Consider the following 23351-nt stretch of genomic DNA (forward strand, 5'->3'; position numbering starts at 1 on the left):
AATTGTTAAAGCAAGAACAGAGAAAAGACTGGGGAAAGCCTGATGTATACCAGATAAGTTATCAGCTATAGAAGGAATGGCTTCCTTCTGTAATAATTATTTGCAAATCAGTTCACAGTTCTGGATGCTGCGGTGTCTGGATACTATAGTACAGACAGAGCCGCTTCTGTCAGGCCTGGGATGCTGCACAGACAGGAAACCAGGCACAAACCCTGCCTGAGAGAAGGTAAACTGCTTGTTCAGAGAAGCCCAAGTGAATGCAGCAGACAAAGAGGAGGGGGGGGGAGAAGTGATTGCAAGCCCAGGCCTTCCTGCAGGTGTGCACAGTGGGTCGGGCTCGAGTCCCAGGCTGTAAAATACCGTACGCTGGAGCGTTACTAATCTGAGCACTTGGGGACTGTGCCACCACTGTTTGGGGGGGGAGCGCTACCTCAAACACATCATCTTTGGTTGTACTGTGGAAGTGCTTCCCTGCGAAGACAAAGCACAAAGAAGAAATGCTAATGCACAGGGCGCTGGAAGTGCCTTGTTAACAGCGGCAGAGCATCGCGGGAGCAGCAAATTGGTGCTGAGGCTGGTTCCTGTTGGGAACGGGGACCCCTGAAGCCGGGAGGCTCCCAGCAAAGCACAGCCGCATTCACGGGAACTCTCAGAAGTCTCCGTCGGCCACTTCCCCCAGCTCTTATCAGCGCGCTGTTAATCTTTGGCATCGCAACAGGAGTTGGCACCTTCAGTTCCAAGTGCAAGGTGCATGTCTTTGACCTTGCCATTTCCGCCTATAAACACCCAGCAAGGTGTAGAGCGTAGGTGTAGGTGTAACGGCACCCCTCTGCGGGCACCCTTCTGCATGAGCTTCGCCCCAGGGTGAGAGCAACACCCAGCTAACAGGGCATTAATGCAGATGCAGCAGATAACTGCGGATCATGGGAGAAGAGAAGGACTCGATGGAGAATGGACTATTGGCCTTTTAGATAGGCTCCAAGAGCAGTGGTGTGAATTTGCTCTCAGTGTGTAAAGTACAGCCAGGTGAAAATTAAATCCAGAATATTCAGATTTCCCTTTTCTTTGCTTGTCCTGGGAATCCCCAATTTAGTGCCTGTGACCAGTTTCACCTATTTGTACTGAAGACGAATTTGCCCCTCTCCCTGCACAGGGACCTGCTTGGCCACGAAACAAAGCAAATAGTGCCAGTACACTTTGTCCTTCCAGAAATGATTAAGACAACACAACTGAGTAGGCAGTTAAAGGAGGAGCTTGGCCATGGGAGAAGAGGGATGGTAGTGCAAGATCCATCAGCAGCAGGCAGGTGGCTGTCCTGAGGAGCAGGAGGGTTCAGGTGACCTGGGGAATGTTGACGGGTTGGGGCACGTGGCAGACATAACTCCACAGCTCACTGAAGGTGATGGAAGTCATCTTCAAGGGTTTGTGGGCATCACCAGGTTGAGATGTGGGGGCAATGGAGAGTATGAGACACACGAGCTTTTCATTTGCCGTTTTCATCCACGCACAAGAGTTGCCTAAACCTATTATTTTGAAGGCATTTTCCACGCTGCAGCTATCTTCCTTGACCTCTAAAAGATCTGTCTGATCCTGATCTCAAGATGAAAGATTGCCACCTCACGGGCCGTGAACACCCATCCGTGAGATTAGGCTCTGAATTATTAATACAATCAATGACTACCTCTTTTCATCCTAGAAGAGGCACAAAGGAAAGCTACGGGGGCCCTGAAAAGGAGGGAGGGAGGATTCTTGAGCAAACGGGGAGAAGTCACTAGTGGAAACTGGTTTTCTTTGGGTCGAAACGCCTCCTGTGTCTCTTTTATTTTGGAGGCAGGAACAATGGCACCATTCAGGAGGTGACGGACCCAGCTGCGTTGGTAGGGCTGATGGTGGCACTGAGAAACCCCCCGTGGGGACCGTGTGTCTGGGGAAGGGCATCCTTCCTTCCAGCCCCTTTCCTGTATTCAGTGCATCATGGGCTAAACCACAACAGGGTCCCCAAGAGCCTAAACTGCAGAGCTAAAGCATGTGGAACGATCGAGGAGAGGAAGGACTGGGGAGCAGAGAGATGTGTTTATCCTTCCAGTGCCACAAAGCCACTGACATCTACACTGTGTTATCCACACAAGGAGGTGAGACCTGACCTCCAGGCAGGTGATGGAGCCTGTGTTTTGTGGGTTGCATTTAGCTCTGTATGGGGTTTTTTCACCATGGGGAGGACATGGATGTCTCCAGACTGGAGTCCGGCAGTGGACCAGCGTGGGATGGACTGCAAGGCTGCGTGTTTGCTGCCTGGAGCAACGCAGCCTTTCCTTTCCCCTCTCCCCTGTGAACGCTTCAGTGTGGAGGTGCCGTCAACATGTGCTGTTGGGTCGCTGTTCTGATCTTTACACTGTTCCTTGGCTTGGGCCTGACCTACCTATTTGGGACATTTCAGTGAAATTGGTTCCTTTCTGCTCCTTTCCCTGTTGCATTTGGGAGGAAGGTACCATGGCCCCATCCTGATCAAGGACCAGGGAAAAGGCACAACTCCCCAGTTCTGAGCCCCACGTAGAAAATGGAGCCAACTGGAAACCAAAAATAAAATACTATCTTCACTCCATTTTTCAAGAGGTTAAAAAAAAAAGCTATTGTGCTAATAGAGCTATTCTTTCTGGGTAGATAATGCAAAGCATTGCTTCAGAGCTGGCCAAAATGTCTGAGAAACATTTTTTCCTCATTTTCATTGAAGTTCATATCAACATTGCAAATAAGATAAGAAAAGAAGTGTACAGTTACAATTATGTAGTACTTTGTGATCGCAAACAGATTCTGTAATCCCTACTCAGGGGGTTTTAGAGCTGAATTTAGCTTATTTCAGAGCATAAAGTTGAGCTCAGCCAAGACTGCTCTCCTACTCCGTATGATCCTCATCTGTGCTCTGGTCACACAAGAGACCCGTGGCAAGCCAGGCTGCACAGCCAAGCAAAATCTCACAGATGCATCAGCTGCCCTGGCTGGGGACCAAGCCTCCTTTTTTCCTATGCAGCCATTTATTAATGTTCTTCTATCTATTACTTTTGAATTGACGCTTGCTTTAAGCATCAAAACCTGATACTGGTTCAACTGCAGCCTGAGCAGTAAATGCACAGCATGGCTACTGAGAAACACCAGAAGCCCTTTCTGTTGCCAGGTATTGCTAGAGAAAATATTTAAGCCTTGGTTCAACAGAGAATTTATAATTCTGCCACGCAAGGAGTTCACCACTGCTGAAAAGCTGCATGTGGGCACATCGCTTGTCTGCCAGTATCCCTGGTGAAAAATGTGAAGGTCCAGCAAAGATACCGTGGAAAAGGCTGTTGAGCTTCACATCTCTGGATACGAGCCTATCAGCGGCTGCAGCCAGGGAGTCCTCCTCGCCGGCTAAGAGTGAGCATTTATGGGCTCTGACCTGGTCAACAGTGTCCTATCCTGAGTGGGGCAGTGGCCCATGGGCAAAGGCAGGATCCTGAGCAGATGGAAATATTCCTCCTCCCTCGCCTGTGCTTCTAAACCATCTGACCTCAAGGTATTTGCAGCAGGCATGGGAGTAATCCCTTGGGTTCAGCGTGGCTATCCCATGTTTAAATTTAGGCACGAGTTGAAATACCTGGCTGAGTGGGGGGCTTAGCGTAACATTTATAGTAGAACAGCCCCCGTCAGTTATACGGACTCAATGGAGCGATGCAATCCACAGAAAACATTAAATTCAGTGCCAGGCTTTGCACAGATAAAGCTACAGAGACAGAGAGATGGACAGGAGTCAAGTGCATCTGGGCTTCTGGGGAGCAACCCCAGCTGCTCATGGCTTCTGCTGTCATTCCTCGACTTTACATAACAAGATGGAAAAAGCAAAGGAAATAAGATCAGTGGCAAGAGGATGCCCCCTCAGCAAAAGTAGTCCCTCGCTGTGGTACAGAGCTCTACCTCCATTTCCAGGCAGCTGTTAGATTAGAGAAACATTTTTATATCATTATATTTCCTAGAGCAATCTGCAAAGAGGAGCTTGGGGAGACATTTGGTTTTCATGTGAATTTAGGTCGCAGTTTGCAAAAGTGCTTCGTTCCTAAAATGCTGACTAGGTTTCCTGCAGAGACTGGTGCATTAGAGGCAAGTCTGGCTAGAAGATCCATAGAAAGTCATCTGCCAAGCAGTTTGGAGAACCTAAGCCTCCCTAGATAATTCAGTCCCATTAGGTGCCTCACGCAAGACACCAGCCTGTGTAATCTTCAGTTCAGAAGGCTACATCTGAAGGGAGAGTGTTGGGGAAAAATTAAATTCAATTGGAAAATTCAGTTAAGGATTTTGGTGGTGTTCTGGAGGGATGCTGTTAAGTTCCGTCTCAATCACTTCCAGAGTTGACGACTTAAATCTAGAAATAAAGAGTAATGGAGGTTGGCGCTCCAAAAAGCAAAGGACTTGCGTGGAGGAGTTCAATGCCAGCAAAATGGCATGAAGACACTGAAAAAGCATTAAACGATTACTACCGCTGGGTGAAGGCATCTAAGACCCTTCTCCTCCAAAGCAGCTTTTTTCAGTCTGCGTGCAGCCCGCCCCGGCAGAGAGGTTAGCCCAGCATCCCCATGCCCGCCAGCCCAGCCTGGACCCCCACCGTGCACGGCTGCAATGTCCCCCTCCCCGGGACCGGCCACCCTCCCCTCGCTGTTGCCGGAGGCTCGCTATTGCTCGCTGCTCCGCTCCAGCGCCTTCTTGCCGGGGGAATACAAATTGGGCAGCACTGAAGCATATGGAGGGGAAGAATGCTCAGCTGTGAATTTCGGGGACGGGTATTATACAAACCCAGCCACCAGCACATCACCTTTTCAAAGGCTTCAAATCCGCTACAAATTGCTTCTGAATGACAATGGGAATTTCTCGCCCTTCGCAAAGCCCCCCATATTAGCATCTTTATTGGAATAAACTAGCTAATTTCTCCAGTTGGAGGGCTGGTCTGGAGAATCCCTAATTCCAATTAGATGGATATTCATCAGCACCCTGACGCTTGCGGGGTGGCAGGGAAGGCTGCTGTCTGGTCCGTCGAGTGGCTCGCCACCTGCCCAAGTCCGGATCAGAGACAAAGAGAAGGGGAGCACTCAGTCCCCAGGACCAGCAGCAAAGCAGGACGTTGCAGGGACCGAGGGGTCCTTTTAATCCTCAATTTGTTCTTTGTGGGATTTGGTAATTCCCAGGCACAGGGTGGAGACGCTGAACCTGTGCTTGCAGGAATAATGATAAATCTGTGCCCCTCACTATTGTTCAGGTCCCTGTATGACAAATATACCTACGGCTAAGCCAGGCTGATTGACTGCAGTTGGACTGAAACATTTACGGAGTAGAAGGAGATATAGTCTGTCTGTCTATCCATCCTGAACAACTGTATGGCAGCTTGTCGTTAGGCTCAGCATTTATCTTGTAAAATGGTTAATGGGATTTCTCCAGACCAAGGGCTGATGCCTTGCAGTTGGCAGTGTTGCAAAGATGAAATTTCTTCTTTGTTGCTAACAACAGATTCCATAAAGAAAAAGGAAAAAAGAAGAGAAAAGCCATACTCCATAAATATAAATAACGCAAATCTAAAACTTGATCTTGCAGGTAAGCAGAGCTCATTTCTCACTGTGGATTGAAAATGTGAAGACTTGGGAGGGCTTTTCCTAGATGCCTGCTCCCTGGAGCAGGGTTTATTTGGGCACTCACAGTGCAGCACTGGCCTGGCCCATAGCTGGGATGGCTCAGGACTGTCCCAGCACAAAAACCCCCGAGCTATAGCCCCGGTACCAGCCGTGCTGTAGTAACTGCAGGGTTATCAGAGGGAGCAAGGAGAATGGGCGATGTGCCTTTTTGCCTGTAGCAGGTGTCATTCATCTCTGATCTGTTTGGCCAGAAGCAGCTCAGATCAGTTGGATTCAGTGTCTCTGACTGTCAGCAGGACAGTATTTCCCCTTTGTTTTTGTGTTAAACTCTTGGATTTAACCCATGGGGCACAGGAGCACTGAAGTCTCCATGGTGTCACTTGGGGGGGGACAGGTCCTTTGGATTTTATTCTCTTACAAGGTCAGACTCGGTGGAGGAATTCTGAAAATGTCTCATCTCTGTGCTGAACAAACACAGCCCGAAGGCAGAGCGGGGCTAGTTTTGACACCGTCTGTCTAATGATCAGAACAGCGAAAGGCCGCCTAGATGTGCGACATCGGAGGCAAAGCTGGCGACTTCAGAGTGGTTACAAATGCTCTGTCTCTCCCTGTGTGCTGTGTACCAGGCAAAGCAGCAAGCTCATGTCAGATTGCTGTCTCCATGCTTCCCCCATCGATGAATATTGGCTCAGCCTCTCCCCGTGGTGTTGCCTGCGAGCAGCTCGCTGCCCTTCGTGCAGAGCACCAACCGCCCGGCGTGACAAGCCCGTTCCTGATCTCCCTCCCACCTCCTCTGAGGGTTAATGGAAACAGGAGATGGGCTGCTGAAATGCCAGTAAACAAGGCTCAGCTGCTGGCGGGGGAGAGGGTCAAAGGACAAAAATGAGGACAAGTCTGTACACAGCCCCGGTGGCTGCTGCTGCCACCTGCCCCAGCCCCAGGATGGAAATTGCTGCTTGACTCTCCCTTCTTCCCGTCGAAGGTGTCACCCTTTCTCTAGACTGCTTATTTGGGCTAAAAAATGATTCATTGTATTTGTTAGAGGGCTTCTTCTCCCCTAGACAAGGAGTTCATGAAGCTTTCATGGATGCAACTTGTGTCCTCCTGGGTTTTTTCTGAGCCAGAGGCACAAGGGTTCCTGCTGAGGAGGGGATTTGACCCATGACGGGCAGAGCAGTGTGCGTTTGCTGTCCATCACCAAAACCGCTGGGCCGCCTTCCTGCCCGGTGCGACACACATTACACAGGCAGCTCGTGGAGTCTGAACCATGGTGCTGCATGCTTTGTGATCATGAATGAGCCCTGCTATGGACTTATTTATGGTGGACAAATTATATTTGAGAGTTGCTTCATCAGCTGCTGTTAGGCAGCCGTTGCTGGGGTGGGATGTGGGAGCCTTGATAAGACTGTAGGCTTCCCTATCCCTTGCAAGTGCTCCTATCCCAAGTATCAACCATCTTTCAGCAGTGCTCTGGTGATGGGATTAACGTGCATTAGGAGTTTTTGTTCTCATCTCTCCCAGGGAGGATCAAATGCAGTGAAAGATCTCATTTTGCTGGTTGCTTTTTGAAAAATGTGTGGTATGTGTTAATGTTAGAGAGGCAAGGTCAAAGGAACAGGACCATAGGACACAGGGTTGGAAAAACCCTTTTAGGACGTGGAGTTCGGTCCATCTTATCGTAGCCCTGTTTGCACTGTTTTAAAAGTAGTGCAGTTGTTTACCCTCAGCACATGTGCTGCAGGGCTGCTCCTGGGTTACAACTGTTTTCTGTGAAGAAATGTGGAAGAAAAGCTGCGGGTCTTGTGTCACTTGTCCTTCAACAAAAGACCAAACCCTGCACCAACTCAGCGCAAGCTCTGCCTCCTGCACCCACAGGCATTATCCTTCCTGGGGAGGTTTCCACTCTATGCAGGGAACAGAAGTTGTTGCTGATATCTATCCCAGAGTTTTATGTTGGCCATTTAGGCTGGAGGAACATGAACTTGAGTTTGAGCAGCGTTTCAGCAGAAATCAGCACTGAATGGAGACCAACTTCAGTTTGCAGGAGACAACTATGGGATGGTTTAGGAAGGATGTTGAGACTATCATACCCAGCTGAAAGAAGCATCGGTGCTGGCAAGTTTAAACACCAAAAGCCGTTTAGCCAGCATGAATATATGAAGTACGTTGCCGCTGGCATCAGATAGTTGTTCACTAAGTCCGTTGATGAACAAAGGGTCCCATGTGGCCTCTCTACCAACTACCTCCTGCACACTTGGATTCCCCACAGATCTGTGACCCATTTCTGCCCCCAGCCTGACCCACTCGAGCTCAGAGTCATCTCAGCTTGCAACTGTTCCTCATGTGGAGGCAGAAGTGTTTTTAGGTCAACTGCTTGGGGATAATTTATGCTATGGTACTTCTAGTTTGGTACGTATAGTATGGAGAGCTCTGGAGAAGTCCCCTTGTAATGGTGCCTCACATATTGCTTTTCCTGGCTTTTCCCTCCTCAAATTCATCCTCCTTCCTGGATTGCAGTAGTGCTGGAGTGGATCGGTGTCCAAAGAGTGTTGCACCTTCCTTCAAGCAGATGTGACACTAGCAGTGACTAGAGGTGACCACTGAGTGGATCTGGGACATGCACCTGCCGTATGGCTTGAAGCGAGCCCCACACTGAATGGTGCAAATGGGAGGGTTATAAACCCTTTCAGGAAACAGATTTACAAAGACAGGAATTGTTTTACAAGCGGTGGAGTGAAATTAATGGTAGCAATGGCAGAAACACTGGTTTTGTGGTGAAGAAAACATTGTGTGAACAATGCCAATACAGCTCGACCAGCTTCCTGCAAGACTCTTCTGAGCAGTTTGTTTCACTTGGGCTGTTGGCACCATCTCCCAGACATATTCTGTTCGCTAGTGATTTTAGCTGAGTTTTCGAAAGCCAGGCCTCCAAACTCAGCGTTGTTGCTGAATCAGAGGTAGATTTGCCAGAAATGCCTGGACTCAAACCTGACTGTGAGCTCTCTCCCCGTGGCATGAGTGTTGTTGGCTCCAGCTCCCTCATGCTGAAAGTTTTAGAGGTCTGATTGCACACTGGATACCTGACAGGCACCCCTGGGCATGGACATTGGGCAGACCCTTCTCCAGCACTTCTTGTAACAGTGATGCACTTCGTATGTCTTTTATGCTGTTCATGCCCACAGAGCCCCAGCAACACTGTGGGATTGAAATTAACCGCGGTGGACAGTTCTGGGGGGGATGTGACCTGGGATTGGGGCAACCCAGCAAACTGCACAGGGCTTTAGGGGATGAAATGAAGGAGCTAAAATGAGAGGCTGGTATTATGGGGATGGAGTAGTCCCCCCCAAACCCTCAAGGCAAATGGGGCAATGAAGGGAAACCACTCACACCAGCATTTGTCAGGACGCTGTGATTAGCAGCCATGACTCTGCTCGTGGGAGATTTCCATTTACAAAGTTAATAATGCACTGGCAGGAGGGAGCAGGGAACCAAAAGCTGGATTTTTCAACTGTTAATTATCAAGGTCACATTGCATTTCTGTTGGATTTTCCTGCTGTTGTGTTTTAATTTCATTACAGTTGTGTTTGTTGGGATATAGATGGTATGAGCACAGATGAGCACTAAGAGAATTCTCCCTGCAGAACACACTCTTTTTTCAAACAGGCAGTTCATGCATTGCTTGTTCGTAGCAGCATATTTCTGGAAGACAAGCAATTTTCTTCCCTTTAAAAGGACTTGGGGAAAAAGGACCATCATTTCCAGGCAGAAATTTTTCTGAGGAGGATATTTTTGTGCCTGCCTAAGGAGAGACACAAAAAGGTCAAAGAAAATTAAAATCACATGCTCAGAACATTTCAGGGCAGGTGTTTTTCCTAAGCCAGAATTCAGTCTTTGGAGGGTGTATCCCAGAATTTATGCTCCTCCTAACATTTCACCTGTTGCACTAGTACTGGAGGGCAAATGATTTCATAACCCTAGCAGCCTGGTTTCCCTGGACCCAACTCAATAACTTTGCTTTACACACATTGCAATTTTTGCAGCTAGAATGAAGCCTCAGACAAGTGCTCTGGTCTGGCTGCTCATCGCTGCATTTCACTTGGCATGTAGGCTACGGATGAGGAATGCACAGAATTTCCTTTTCCACCCCGTCAGATCCTCTGTCTTGAGCCTGGCCCAGCCCCAAGAGCACAACGGATGCAGCTGGAGAAGGGCAGGTCCAATCTTGCTGCTAAGCTCCAGTGACACTTAACCTCCTCTGCTGTGCAATCAGCCAGCAGCTGGAGGTGGATGCTAATAAGTGGCCGAGCATCAGCTGCTGCCTGTTGAAATGGGTCATTTGTGAAGGAAGAGGAGCTTATTTCCCAGGCTGGAGGAGGTGATGGAGGCTAGGGCTCTTGTGGGGGAAGAAGGAGGTGGCCTTGAATCTGAATGAAGGTGGTTTTCTATTTTGCATCTTGACTTCTCCATTGGTGTTGGTCTACTTGAGCAGGTAATGGGACTGTAGGCTTTCTTTCTGCCTGCTAAAGATTGCTGCCAGCAGTCTTGTCCCAGTGTGAAAACCGACTGCAACTAATTGTAATTTCTTAGTGTCAGCAGTAGGTGGGAATCAATGGGGAGCTTTGAGCTATCAAATAATGAGACCAGTTAATCCCTTGTGTTGCTCCAGGAAAGGCGTTAGGGAGGAATGTTAGCTCTTTGGGGCAAACTGTCTTCTCAGTGACACCTATGCTCTGTGAGACAACGAGGCTTTCCCACAGGTCTGTTAACTTGGCCTTGGTTGCAATGGGAGCTGTAAGCACAGGATCAAATTCTGTCTTATCTCATCCCTGAAAATTATTTTTCTTGGCCTGGAATGGAACATTAACTGGCTTCTTTCCTAAAGCAGCTGTACAGCAAAGATGGGATTGAATGAACCTCTTTCCCTTGAGCTTAGGAACAACTCAAGATGGGTAGAAAACTGCTGTTGCATCACTGATACAGAAATAACTATAATTCACACCATGTATAAAGATACCAGAGTCTGATTACTAACAGCGATGGCTGTACCAGTCAAAACTATCTTTATTGCATCAGGAAAATAAGTTTTATCCCAAGGATGCTGCTAAGAAATGAAGAGGAGGGTTTGGGTTTGTTTGGTTTTTTGGTGTTGTTTTTTTTTTTTCTGGTGGAATCATCCCAGCAGTGTATAAATTGCTGGAAGAAAGTCAGACTTCAAAAGGCATTAGAAAATATTCTTCCTCCCCAGACTATAGATTTCCTTTATTGGAAGCAGTGCCTTGGAAACAGCCTGTAATGAAATTTGCTGTTTAATTAGTCTTCATTTTATATATGTATTTAATTTTGCTGGAATGGTTAAAAACTACTCAGGTTGAGGGAATTTCCTTTTATTTTTTCTTCTGCATATTTCCTTATCTTAGAATTTTTAGGACTGTCAAATGTGCTCTTCTGATTTTGCTAGGAGGTCTTCCTTGGCTGTGTAGAGGCAGGTTTGCTTAATAATGTTTATTAACGTAATCAAAATATTAACAAAAACCTCTTTTAAACAAAGTGCTGGCTAGGCACTGGAATGAAATAACTGTTAACAAAACCTACGAGTTTAAACTAGAAAGGAACTTTTCTCAGTCATTCACCTTTGTGTTCCTAATGGTGTCATTATTTTGCTATTCAGTAACCATATAAAGCTCAATCCTCACTTGAATTTTTCACATCAAAAATCAAAGAGAAATCAAAAGTAATTTCTGGAGAGAAGGTTTTCAGGCTCCTCTCTCCAGCAAAAAGGAATCTAATCTAAATTCTCCTACATATAACTGTCTCTGGCCTCTTGGCCAATTATGTTGGGTTGGATTTAGTTTAACCCAAAGCAATCATCAGGTCATGGTGACTCTGGAAACAATTTTTTTTTTTAACCTGAACTATTTTGTTCTTGTCTCTTCCCCCCCAGTTGCTATAAAGCAAAAGGCTTCAGTTGTCTTTTTTCCAGAGACGACAGCAACAGCGTGCGGAACAAGTGCTGTACTAATGAAATCCTGTCTTGGTTTAATCTAAGCAGGGATTTCAGTTAAACTCTTTGTTCAGTGACCCCCCCCGGCACAGGAGTGCTCTGGGGATGGCTCAGGCTATGGGACAGTCCTGGAGAGATTGAGTCTGGGGGCTGAAGCAAGTGGTGGTATCCCAGTGCTAGTGTTATCTCCAGCTGCTGATGCTTTGATGGCTATGACGGGGATAGACCGGAGGGGAAAATGTAACTCTGGTCCCCTCTGTATCAGAAATAGCTTTGTAACGTGAACAGCTGCCACAGCGATGCCTTGCCAGCCTTCTCCCCGTGCTGGGGATGCTGAGCAGGTGATGGGGAGGAGGAAGGGTGCTGCCCCATTGGGCTGCCATCCTGCTGCTTGGCAGAGCATCCCGGGACCCTGAGCAGCTCGTGGAGGTTATGTGTGCTGTACCATCTCATCTGCAGAAGGCAGGGAAGAGGACGGCCCCACCTTACCAGTGCGTGGTGTGGAAAATTCCCTCCCAGACTCTGAAGCATATTATGATGATGCAGGATGTACAAAATGGACAGCATTTGAAGTGTTTCCTTATAGGATAATCAGAGGAAGTCATTGTATTAAATATCCATTTGTGTCATTAGCTTTTTATTTGGTGCTTTGTCCAGACATCCTGCTTGCTTCCCCTTTGAAGTAATGAATATATTTCCTGTGTGTCGGGTCCGATCCAAAGCTCCCACCTTGTAAAAGCAGGGCACCGAGCTGAGATCAGTCGCGTGCTCAGTGGGAAAGACGTCTCCAGACTCGCCTTGTGTGAGGAGTTTTGAGATAAATCTAGAGCAGCGTTTATTGGTTGCTCTTAAAACCACACTCCCTGGGCTACCCTGTCCAGAGGTTATAGCTACCTGCTCCCTGTGGTACAGGGGAGAAGTTTCTGGCATTTGAGACCTCACGCTATTGTGGTGGGACATTACAGCAACATCACGGTGTCATCCTGACTGGTTCAGAGATCTGGTCCAGCTCCCAGGGTGCACAGAGTGAATGCTGAACCATAATTCTGTATATTAGGAGGTATCAGGTGCAAAGAATTGAGACGTCTCAGTCTTTAAACCTGGGAAGTCACAAAACTGCTCCACGTCCCTCTCCCTTCCTCCTTCCAGTTCTTGCCGAGAAAGCTCCCACTGCCTTTCATGCAGGAAGGGTCAGCTACTTGTTTGCAGTAATTGCTTCATACCTGCTACCTTAGTCATCCTCAGGGGTTGAACCTGGGATCTCCACAGCTAGCAGCAAAAGCCACTGTTTCTAAATCTGTATCTGGGGAAAGAGATGGAGGCTTTGTATATGGGGCCTGGAGGTGGAGGCATGACATATGCTAATGGGTAGATTATAGCCACATCCAAGGTACACATTAAATACCATGAGGAATGCTGTGCCAGCATGTGGGATCCTGCCCCAAGAAACAGCTGGAGGAGCTGCATAACCCCTTTGAACGCCTATTCACCCTTGACTGAGGTGGGGAGGGCAAGAGGGAGGGTAACCAACTACTTGTGTCTATCAAACAAGTGCTAGCATCTTTTGCTGCCAGATTGGGAAGGGTTAATCAGGGAAGCACAGCCCCTAAGGACCAGGACTGTTGTTCCATGCAGATTGGCTTGTTCTTGTTTCTTCTATTGATCGCAAATCACTCAGAGCTGTGCCTGTAACAAACTGCCTTAAATCATTGCAATCATAATAAGCACACCTTGGTAAATAATGCATGAGGTGTCCGTAAGCCTATATTCATTAGAAGGAAGGTGCATATGGAGTGTGGTAATCATCTGGGTTTGAGTGGGGGCTTGGCCGGTTGGATTGAGATGTAGTAGCTGCTAGAGATCAGCCCTGAGCTGAGTTGGGTTTCAGGCAGGCTCCCCAGCCCCTCAAGATCTTGGAAATACAGACAGGCTCCTTTTCACATTCATGAATTTTGCACGAGATGTTTAAAATGCCTCCAAGGTTCACAGCATAATACAGGTTGGGCGGAAGTGGGCTTGTGGCAAGTCTCCAAATACCATAATAGCAAGGCATCACAATTAATAGTATTTAATATATCTTAATGACAACAAAACACATAGCGGGTAACAAGTTTTGCTGTGAAAGCCTCATAGCCAAGTTAATGGTCTGGATATTAGAAGCCTTTGCTTTAAAATGCAAATTAAAAATGCTTAGTTTTCCATTTGTCTGGAGGAGCAGAGCGTTGTTAAAGTGTGGAGCTTCTTTAAGGCAACTTTGCTCAGGCAGGGAGTTGGTGTAGTCCTTGGCCAGACCCCACAGCAGGGCGGGCTCAGGTGCTGTAGACTTCATTAGAAGGTTCCCAGGGCAAATTGCAGGGAAAATTAGTTAGGCAGTAATTTCCACCTCCCTTTCATCCTAGGGAGATATTTTGTGTTTTTTTTTTTTTTTTTTAAATGACAGTGATAAGGACAGTTTGGCTTTTGTATGGTTCGAAGAGATGGAAGTGGAGGCAGAAACATTCCTGGTTATATCAGACAGCTGCAGATGGTGATGGGTCATTTCACTCCATTATGGTTTCTGGCAAGTGAGTATTAAAGGGTGTGTGAGGGCATAGTTTCTCAGTGATGACTTCATTTGGCTGTCTAAACAAACAGCCGTTCCTCACCAGGTGCAAAGGGCCTTGTATTTGTTTTTTCCTCCATGAAGGGAAAAGAAATACCTAAAGTGAAAATAGCACCAGTGGATTATATCTGCTTGACAGCCGTGGTGGTCTCTACCTCCTGCAAAACAGCAGCGATGTGAGCCACGGCAGGGAGAACTCACTCGTCTGTGCTCAGCCCTGATGGGGTGCCTTCATGGCCAGATGAGTGGATTCAAAAGCCTGGACCCCGAAACTCAGACCTTCTGTTCACACTGGTTGGCTCTAGGTTGTCTGTATCCAACATGCAGGTCTGCTGAGTAGTACCTACAGTGGGTTGAGTGAGTAAAGTCTGAGCTTGCACAGGGCATGAAGGTCTTGTAGGAGCAGTTGCTAAGCCCCTGGAGGTACGCGCTGGAGGGAGGGCTAAACCTCTGGTGTGCTTGATCTGTCTGAGATTGACTGGTTCCTCCTAAAACACAAGTGTGGGAACTGATCTTGTGAATGGTGGCTGAGCCTGGCCTCGAGAATAGGTCAAGAGACAAACCTGGCTGGTAACTCAATTATGCAGCCCACTGCTAGCTGTCCTCCTGCACCCCATCCTTCACTGGTGCAGCTACTTGCACCTGAATGCTTACCCTCGCCACGCATCAAACCTCAGTGACCCTGCTTTTCTTGAAGTCAGGAAGCAGAAAATTCGGAAGTGCCAGGAAGTCTGCTGTCCCTGGAAGGAGATGTCCTCTTTGAGAGTGCCAGGGGATCAGCTGGTTTGGAAGAACATCTCAGCTTCACTTTTCTGAACCAAACCAGAGCATTTTATAGATGCAAACAATTTAAACTTACTTCAGATCCTGAAGTAGGCCACATCTTAGATAAATTTAAAACCCCAGCTCTCCTGTTGGCAGCTACAGGAAACTTAATGGAGGTCTCCTAAACTTTCATGAAACTGCTCCACCTCCATCTCTAAAGCTGTATTTTTGTCCCTGATGCTCTTCCTGGAAAGCTGTTGCAGAAACTCACAGCTGGTGGTTATGGTTAAATATGAGGAAAAATAGTAAAACTTTTCCTCTCTAAAAATACATTTCTGAGTGTCAAGCTCAGTCTTATCTCCAGAACAGTCTGAAGAGCTTGAGATGATTTTTGGGTCCTGGGTTTTTTCCAGAATCAATTCTTTTTGCTTCTTTCTAGTGTAATTAAAGAAATAAATCCCCCAGCAGCTCAGCTCCACATAGAGCAGAGCCCTCAAAAGAAAAGTGATGATCCTAGCTATTTTATAGTTAAACTATAATTTTTTTTCCCTGTACCTTTAGCTGCATTGTCTGTCACGGAAGCAGAATGACAAAGAGAGAAAGGGTCAGTAAATTTTAAGCTGTTCCAGTTAGACTGGAGAACAAGGATCAGCTAACCTGAGGGAAAGCAGATAAATGGGGAAACGTTACCCAGCCTGCCTTTACCTTCACACCATGCTGTCTTGGATGCTGCTTGGCTTTGCAACGCTCACAAGAGATGAAATTACCAGTCCGGTCAAGGTCCCTTGGAAGTGGACCCCCACTACAGGCACCCTACGTGGGGGCGTGGATGCTGGAGCTGAGTGTGGTGTGTAATGCTCATCTCTGCTGGCCTGGCTGCCGGGGGAGGCAGCTTCACCCCGCAGATGGTGGTTAGAGCCCATCAGACTCACTTTCTTTGGTAACCTGAGCCAGGGTTTGAGCTGAGGCCTCCAAAGGTGAAAGGCTAATACGCTCGCCTCCCTCCCTGCCACTGAGCCCCCTTTGCTTTGTTAAGGCGATGCACTAACTTTAGGAAATCACTCCTGCAACCCATAAATGATGAATGAAATGAGAAAGCCCTGCTCAGTGCGCAGGGATAATGTGCTGGCTGCTGGGCTGTTTGCTCTGTGATATTCAGCAAACAGGCTGCAAAGAAAGCTCAGCAAGATCCTGGACAAAAGGAGAGGACAATCAACTGAAAAACTCACTGGGTTCAATTATGGTCTGGAATTTAATCCCAGTAGGTTTGGTAGGGTTTCCCCACCAACCATTTGCCCCCCAGGCAAAATCCATCTCGCAAATAGGTTTCTCTGAGGTCTCAGGACAGCATGCAGAGGTATTAGGCTCATAAAGGGTTTCTTATTCACAGAAAGCCCTGTAGATACTGCAGAAGCTTGCACAGATTACTTCTTGGTGAGGCCATAATGCTGGAAGTGAAAGGGGCTGGGATGTTCTTGTGGCTGAGAAATCCAGCCTGCAAAGAAGAGGGGTGGTTAAAGCCCATAAATAGTTCTCAACTAATGAAATTGCTGGGTGGGGAAAATAGCTCCTTTTTAAAGCAGATGAGGCAAACATGCCTCCCAACATATTTTCTGCTCATAAAACTCAGTCTGGGTTTCTAGGTAACTAGTGGAGATACCCCAGGGAGAAGTTTCTAAGGGTTTCCCACAGTTGCTAGATTTGAATAACCAAATGGATGTGCCGGGTATCAACCTTATCTCACACAGAGTGTGGCTTACCCCATCCCACCTCTCCTGAGGCTCACTTGTGTATGAAGCAAGCCAGAAAGCCTGGGGGTCCTTCACATTGGGAGACCCACTGTCAGGATCCAACATTCACCAAGCGCAAGACTAAGAGGAACCTTTATTATATGATCCAGTCCGACCTCCTGGCTAGCTCTGCTTAAATTCCAGTTTTGTTCTCTACGTCTGAGTGTTGTCCTGGACTCCTGGGGCTGCCCATCCTCTTGCAGAGCCACCTCCCTTGGATGGCTTGTTCACCTGCTGGATGGGGATTCAGGGTCTGATGGGCATTCATAAGGTACTGATCCTGCTCCGGATCTTACTGTTTCTTTATGTATTTTGTTTTATTTCTAAACATTTTTATTTTATTTCTAAGCAGCAGTTACTTTCTCGAGCTCAAATTCTCTGCTGGTCTTAGGCTCCCCTTCAGTTCTGCCTATAGTCTTGCTGTGCTTTGTAATATGGTAGTGAGTCAAATTAGTTATCAAAGGCACAGAGAGGTTCAGATGTTGGGATGGATTTTTTTTTTTCCTTGCTGGCCATGCTTTGCTCGCAGGACCAGGCTGTGCCTGCGAACAGTGGGGGAGTTAAGCAAGGAAAAGGGCTCCTTCTTCCTTCCATTGTGAGGGATGGAGCTGGGAGTGACCAGCAGTTCTATTAAAATTATTTTGAATATTTCTCCCTGACTCTTTAAGATAGTTAGGTTTACCCTAATTAGTATTGCACTGGAAATAAGCATTTGGATCCCAGCTAAGCCTTGATGTGCGCAGAGGCATTACAATGAAATCAAACTGGATGAACATTTGGTTTACATGGGGCTTTTTCCATACTGGCTCCCCGTCTTTACTGGGATTCAGACCAGTTAATCCACTGTGTGAATGATTATCTGGTACAATGCTGCAGTCCAAAACAGTATAGGGTTCTTGCCAGTTGTACACTGAATCTCGAGTCCAGGGAAGCCTTGTATGGCAAAGCGGGGAATCCAGGTGGGTTAAATGCACTAGTGCTGTTTTGTGCACAAGGACAACTTAAATCTAGCTAACAAACTTTATGTATTAGTCACTGCTGTTAAAAAGCAGCTATAGAGAAAGTAAACAGCCAGCTGACCATCCCTGCAATGTAAGCAGGCCTCAGGATGGAGAAGACGCAGATACTTCTCCTGTTTGCAGTCAGTGCTGTGGTGAGCAGGCAGGAATGCTGAAGGGACAAGGCACAGAGATCATTTACCGTTGTGACTGAATTTAATGTTACTCATATGCCTATGTAGACTGGTGGCCACACACATGAAGGTGCAGGGCAGTGCCTGTATCCTTCCTACCATGCAGAGGAAGACGAGCTGCTGATGTGTGTGGAAGAGTTCAGAGGAAGGAGACAGCAAGTGCCTGCTTCCAGAGGGCCAAGCCTGCACAGGCAGGATGGCTGAATACGGCTGCGATGAAATCTGGTGATAAGTGCATTAAAAGGGGGTGTCTTTCTGCAGATGCAGAGGTCAGGTGTGACTGTCTGCAAAGGCTGAGAAAACTCTCAACATCTCAGGATTAATTAACACGGGCTGCCAATCTCTGCAAACACAAGCTGCTCTTGTGTTTGCAGAGTAGAAGGAACTGTAAATGAAACAAAGCAAACTGTGTGGCTGACAAATGAAGAGAAGAGATTCTTATTAATCGAAGTCTGGAAAAGATTGGTGAACTAGTTTCAGACCAATCTTGTCAGGCCTGGGACTAGCCAGTCCCTGTTGCTGGCAGAACGTTGGGCAATCCCACCAGTTGTTCTTGCCTTTGCAATGTGCCATTTACTGTAAGCTCCTGAGTCTTGCTCCTGGTTGTTTTTTCCTAATGGCCAATTTCTGCTTCCTGACATGGCTGTCCTTGTCCCTGCTCCCAGCCAACCTGCCCTACCATGCCAGGCTGGCCTCCATTGTACAGGGTCCCCCCCAAAAAAACTCCAGGAGTTTGCAGGATGGTCCGGTGTGACAGAGCCTTTCTCTGACCTCGCTCTGGCTTTAGTGTACCTGCCCTGTCTCTAGTTTCTTGACTCCTGGCATCCCTGAGCATCCCTCTAGCCCAGGCTTGTGGTTTAGTACAAACCCAGATTTCTGTTTCCTAATATCTGCTCCAAAACCAGTTCTAGTTGGGCTCTAACCGCTTAGGCTACCTGCATCCTTTTCTAGCTTAACTGATAGTTTGAAGCCCACAGGAGCTGCTAATGTCTGTTCAGGGATTTAATGGAGGCTGACTTGTGCTGTGAGGAGAGGACTATATGTTCTGTACATCCCTCCTGCCCTGAAGCCATTGTTTTATCTTCAAATCTATTTTGTTTCCCCCACTAGACACTCTTTGGGAGGACAGATATAAATTAAAAGCAAATTATGCAATCTGATACCATCAGTCAACAGACACCTATCTCTGCCCACATACCTTGACTAAATGAAACCACCATCATATCTGACTACAGACTATGGAAAAGCTGAGGAGGGGATTTGAAGGTCAAAACACTCAGGCACTGGATCCATCATGTATTTGGGCAGACTTTGAATAGTGCTGCATCAAGCAACTGCCTTTCCCTTCACGGTCGTGCTTGGAAACGCTGGCAGTTTCAGGTGACAGCTATTGGATCAAAAAGCAGAAGCGGTGGCACAAAATTCCCTTCGGAGGAAAGATGGATGATGCACGTTTCTGTTCACTGTACTGAGTACCTGATGCAGTCCGGGATCTGCTTTCTGTTACAGGGAATATTCTCTCCTGTAGCCGCTGCTGCAGGTGCATAGACCTTTGGAGAATGCCAACAGCCAGGCGAGGAGGTCCAGATGATGGGTTGCAGGACACCCATTCCTCCCTTATTGTGGGAAGGGGGTGCACGGTGCCACTTTTCATTGCATTGACACCAGGTACGTAACCCTCTGGCTCCCCAGGAACTCGGCTCCAGCTGTGCTGGGAATCAGAGTTGGCTGCATCTCATTTCCAACCGCTTTTTGACCAGTGAGAGATCTGCTGTCTCTGGATCCGTCCAACATCATGCACTCTAGCCAGCCACCCCCCCCCTCCTCCCAGCTGCAGTCCACCATCACCTGTGTAAATGCAGCTCCTGGTTAAGTCCATGCTTGCAAAGCTTTAAAAGACTCCAGACGCTGAAACCTGACAGCTCAGGGCTGTGCTGCAACCAGCTGGGTGCTGTTTATTGCCCCCAAAGCGCTCTCTAATTGCAGGAGCTAGTGAGGCAGTGCTGACCGAAGGCCTTGGCTGCAGCCTCCTGTTTCATCGGAGGCAGGTGGGTGCAGCAGTAATTCTCTCCCGCTTTCTTCCACATGAGGATTTTTGTGTCTCGGGATGAGATACAGGTCTGGCAGCTCAGTGTGAGCTCTCAAAGCTTGCGCGAGAGCCCATGTCCCTCATTCCTTTCTGCCTGCTTTTTCCTTGCGGGCGGTGTGGGGCTAACCCCACCCTGACACGAGGGATGCTCCAGCTAGTATCCATAAAAGATATCTCCATCTTGTGCTTCTGTCCTGTTCTCTACAGAGCTGAAGAGTTAAATTTTCCTCTGAAAACCCCACTGTCCCTCTGGAGAAGAGTGAGGCCAGGCCTGTCCTGAAGCTGAGTGCTCTCCCATGGTGGAAGGTGAGGCATAAAATTAGGCAACTGGGGGAGCTAATGGAAGATTCGAGTGAGCTCGTGGGTTCAGCTTGAGGGTCCTGTGGAGCAGAGCCCTTGAAACAGGTGTCCTTGGAGCAGGGACAGCCTCCTGCGTGGTCTGCCCTCCATCAGTACCTGCTAAGCTTCTCCGTTCCCGATTTAGTTTAGACAAAGAAGCAGCCTTCATAGCATGTCGCTGTTTCTGGGGATGGCATTCCCTTCCTCATGTTTGCTTCATGTTTGCTCCATGCAGTAGGAGCAGGAGGGTATTTCTTCTGCTTGGTTGAGAAAAGCATCCAAGCTACTGTCTCCTTCATATGGCCGAAGAGTGCTGATGGATGCAGTGGGTGGGAAATGCCCAGATTTTCTTTAAATCACCAAATGCTCTGCTCTCAGTGATATCCAGATAGCACTGCAGTAACTGTCTGTGCAACTTTGAGGCACCCGCTGTCCAGAGCTCAAACAAACCTGCTGCATTTCAGGTAGGCTGGATAACATCTGCAGTGACAAGCTCAGACCACAAATAAGGCTTGAAGGATATTACTGCATTTCCCAAGAGCGCCCGGCTTTTGAAATGCCATTTCCCCTGGTATTAGGAGTTCTGGAAGCTGAAGCCAGCCAGAAGATCAGTATCTTTAACCGTATCATGAGGACTTCTTTTGGGAAAAGGCATCTGTATAACGAATTGTCATAGGCACATGAATGAAGTGTTGAAAAATCAGCTGAGGGGCAAAGTGTATGGGGGGAGGGTGTGTCTCTAGGTGTGCTGAAAGGAAATGTTATCTCCAAATTGCTCATTAAAAACTTCATTTTAATGTCCTGATTCAGATCCTGTTTATTCCAGCGCTATCAGGAGTAGCTCCCCTGAAGCAAAGCCCGTGCCTGGCGATACGGCAGTACCAGCCAGCAGGGTTGCAGCAGGAGGAACATGGGAGCAGAGTCAAGCAGCATCTTGAACTCCTTATTGTTTTGGAGCACACAGCAGTTTTAACTCGACCTCAAGAAAAGCCTCATTTGAAGGATTTTCTCTGTCAATATTGACTATAACCCCCAGCTGTTGATTCTCTGGTGTACCTGGCTTTGACCATCAGCTAGTCAGTCCTGGGTCTGCTGTTCTCAAGATCCAGTAATGCTGCTTTGGCAGATTTTCGAGGCAGTTCATGAGTAGTCATTCAAATGCTGTTCAAAACCCTCGTCTAATAAGCTAGTAGCAAAGCAGCTTCCAGAGCTGTAGTCTATTCCAGCAACTCCCTTTGCCAGCTAGAAATTACTCTATTTTCCAATTTCATTATTACCTCTGTTTTTTATTATAGCATCATTAGAGTGAGAAAACTGGAAAGGAAGTGGGGATTGTATAATGCAGGAAATAGTGAATTAATACCTCTACCATATGATGGAACGGTGCAGAGCTGTGACAGTGTCAGGAAAATACAGAGCAAATAAAGAACATGCTGGCTGGATGAGGACGAGACTTCTCCCCTTGCTCTGAGGAATATGAACTTGCAAAAAGAATTGTGTCTCAAAAATGCAAGATCTGCATTTTCTTTTCACGTGTACATGTGCCTGCTTGTGAATAAAACCATCACAGGGATATGGAATATGGTGAGAAAAAAAAAGCTTTTATGGTATATAGATGGGCTTTACCACATCGGCAAAAGAAAGCTGATTTATTGCCTGAGAAGTCGTGTCAGGGCATTTTTAAGGAGGGGGCTATGTATGATGATAACAAAGAATTGTCTATTCCTTACCATGTGGTTCTCCAGTGCTAAATCCCGAGAAGTGCTTATTAGCTCTTGAGCATTTATAACCACCAGCTTCAGTGGGCCGGGGTCTGAATAGGAAAATGCAGCTCGTGACAGCCAGGAATGTGGAAGGGTTTGTCTTTTTTATACTGAAAGGGTAGGCAGCACTAAATAGTGAAAAACACCCTGGTTTTTTTCTTCCCCCCCTCCCTCCGCCACTTTTCAAATGACATCTATATTTTCAGGCTCGCAGACCTTACACTGACATACACAAATCAGACAAATAACCTGTTATTTACTGTGCACCCTAAAATTTCTGGCAGAGCATGGAAATTCAGTTGTTATAATACATGGAAATGGCATTGCTCGCAGTTTCTGCAGATGCTTGGATAAAAGCCTTTGTAAAATGTATCCCTTAAAAACACATTTTGTTTGTAGTAACACCAGAAAGTAATTAAATACAGGTATGTATCATTTTTATTTTGACGGTGTCTTTTGGGAAGTTAAGTGATTAGTTAAGGTAAACAACTCCGCAGCAGAAACTGTACATAGCCGTTGTGCAGTTGTCAGATCTCAACAAATGTGCTTTTAATAACAGCTTGTTATTCAGTTTGCTGGGTTGCGAGTAGTCGCAGGTTTTATGAAACAACTTCTTATTTATACATCTTCTGATGCTTTTGAACGCCTGACAGCGCCGCAATAAACATGCCTCTTAGCTGGGTAAATGTCTTCAAAGGAGCTGCAGGCAAACCGATAGCGAAGGGGAAAACACAAATATCGGTTGGAAAGCATCAATGGGCAGGGGACTATGAATTTGAAAGTATAAAATCCAGATTATACATTTCTAGAGCCTCTTGAAGCTTTAAACTCTTTACAGCCTGTTGAGAGCAGAATGATCTCTGACTTCCTGCGAGGAGGCCAGCGCCGGGGTGGAGAGATGCAGCTGCTTCACCGGCACGGAGCAGCTGGGCAAGGCTGGAAGGGATGCGAAGAAGCATTTTGCATCACCTGAAAATGCAAGGAGGAGGTGGAAGGAAGCCAGTCACGGTGACCTAACCTGCGATGAGTCCCTGGAAAGGCCACGGCTCTTGGGCGCATTCCTGCTGGGACTGTAGGCATCAGTGCGGCAGGCTGGGGTGACCCCCAGCAATGCTTTGAAGGTCCAAGGGTTATGTAGGAAAATTATGGGATGTGAAATAAA

Source organism: Aptenodytes patagonicus, chromosome 10 (assembly GCF_965638725.1).
Source record: "Aptenodytes patagonicus chromosome 10, bAptPat1.pri.cur, whole genome shotgun sequence".
Classification (NCBI taxonomy): domain Eukaryota; kingdom Metazoa; phylum Chordata; class Aves; order Sphenisciformes; family Spheniscidae; genus Aptenodytes; species Aptenodytes patagonicus.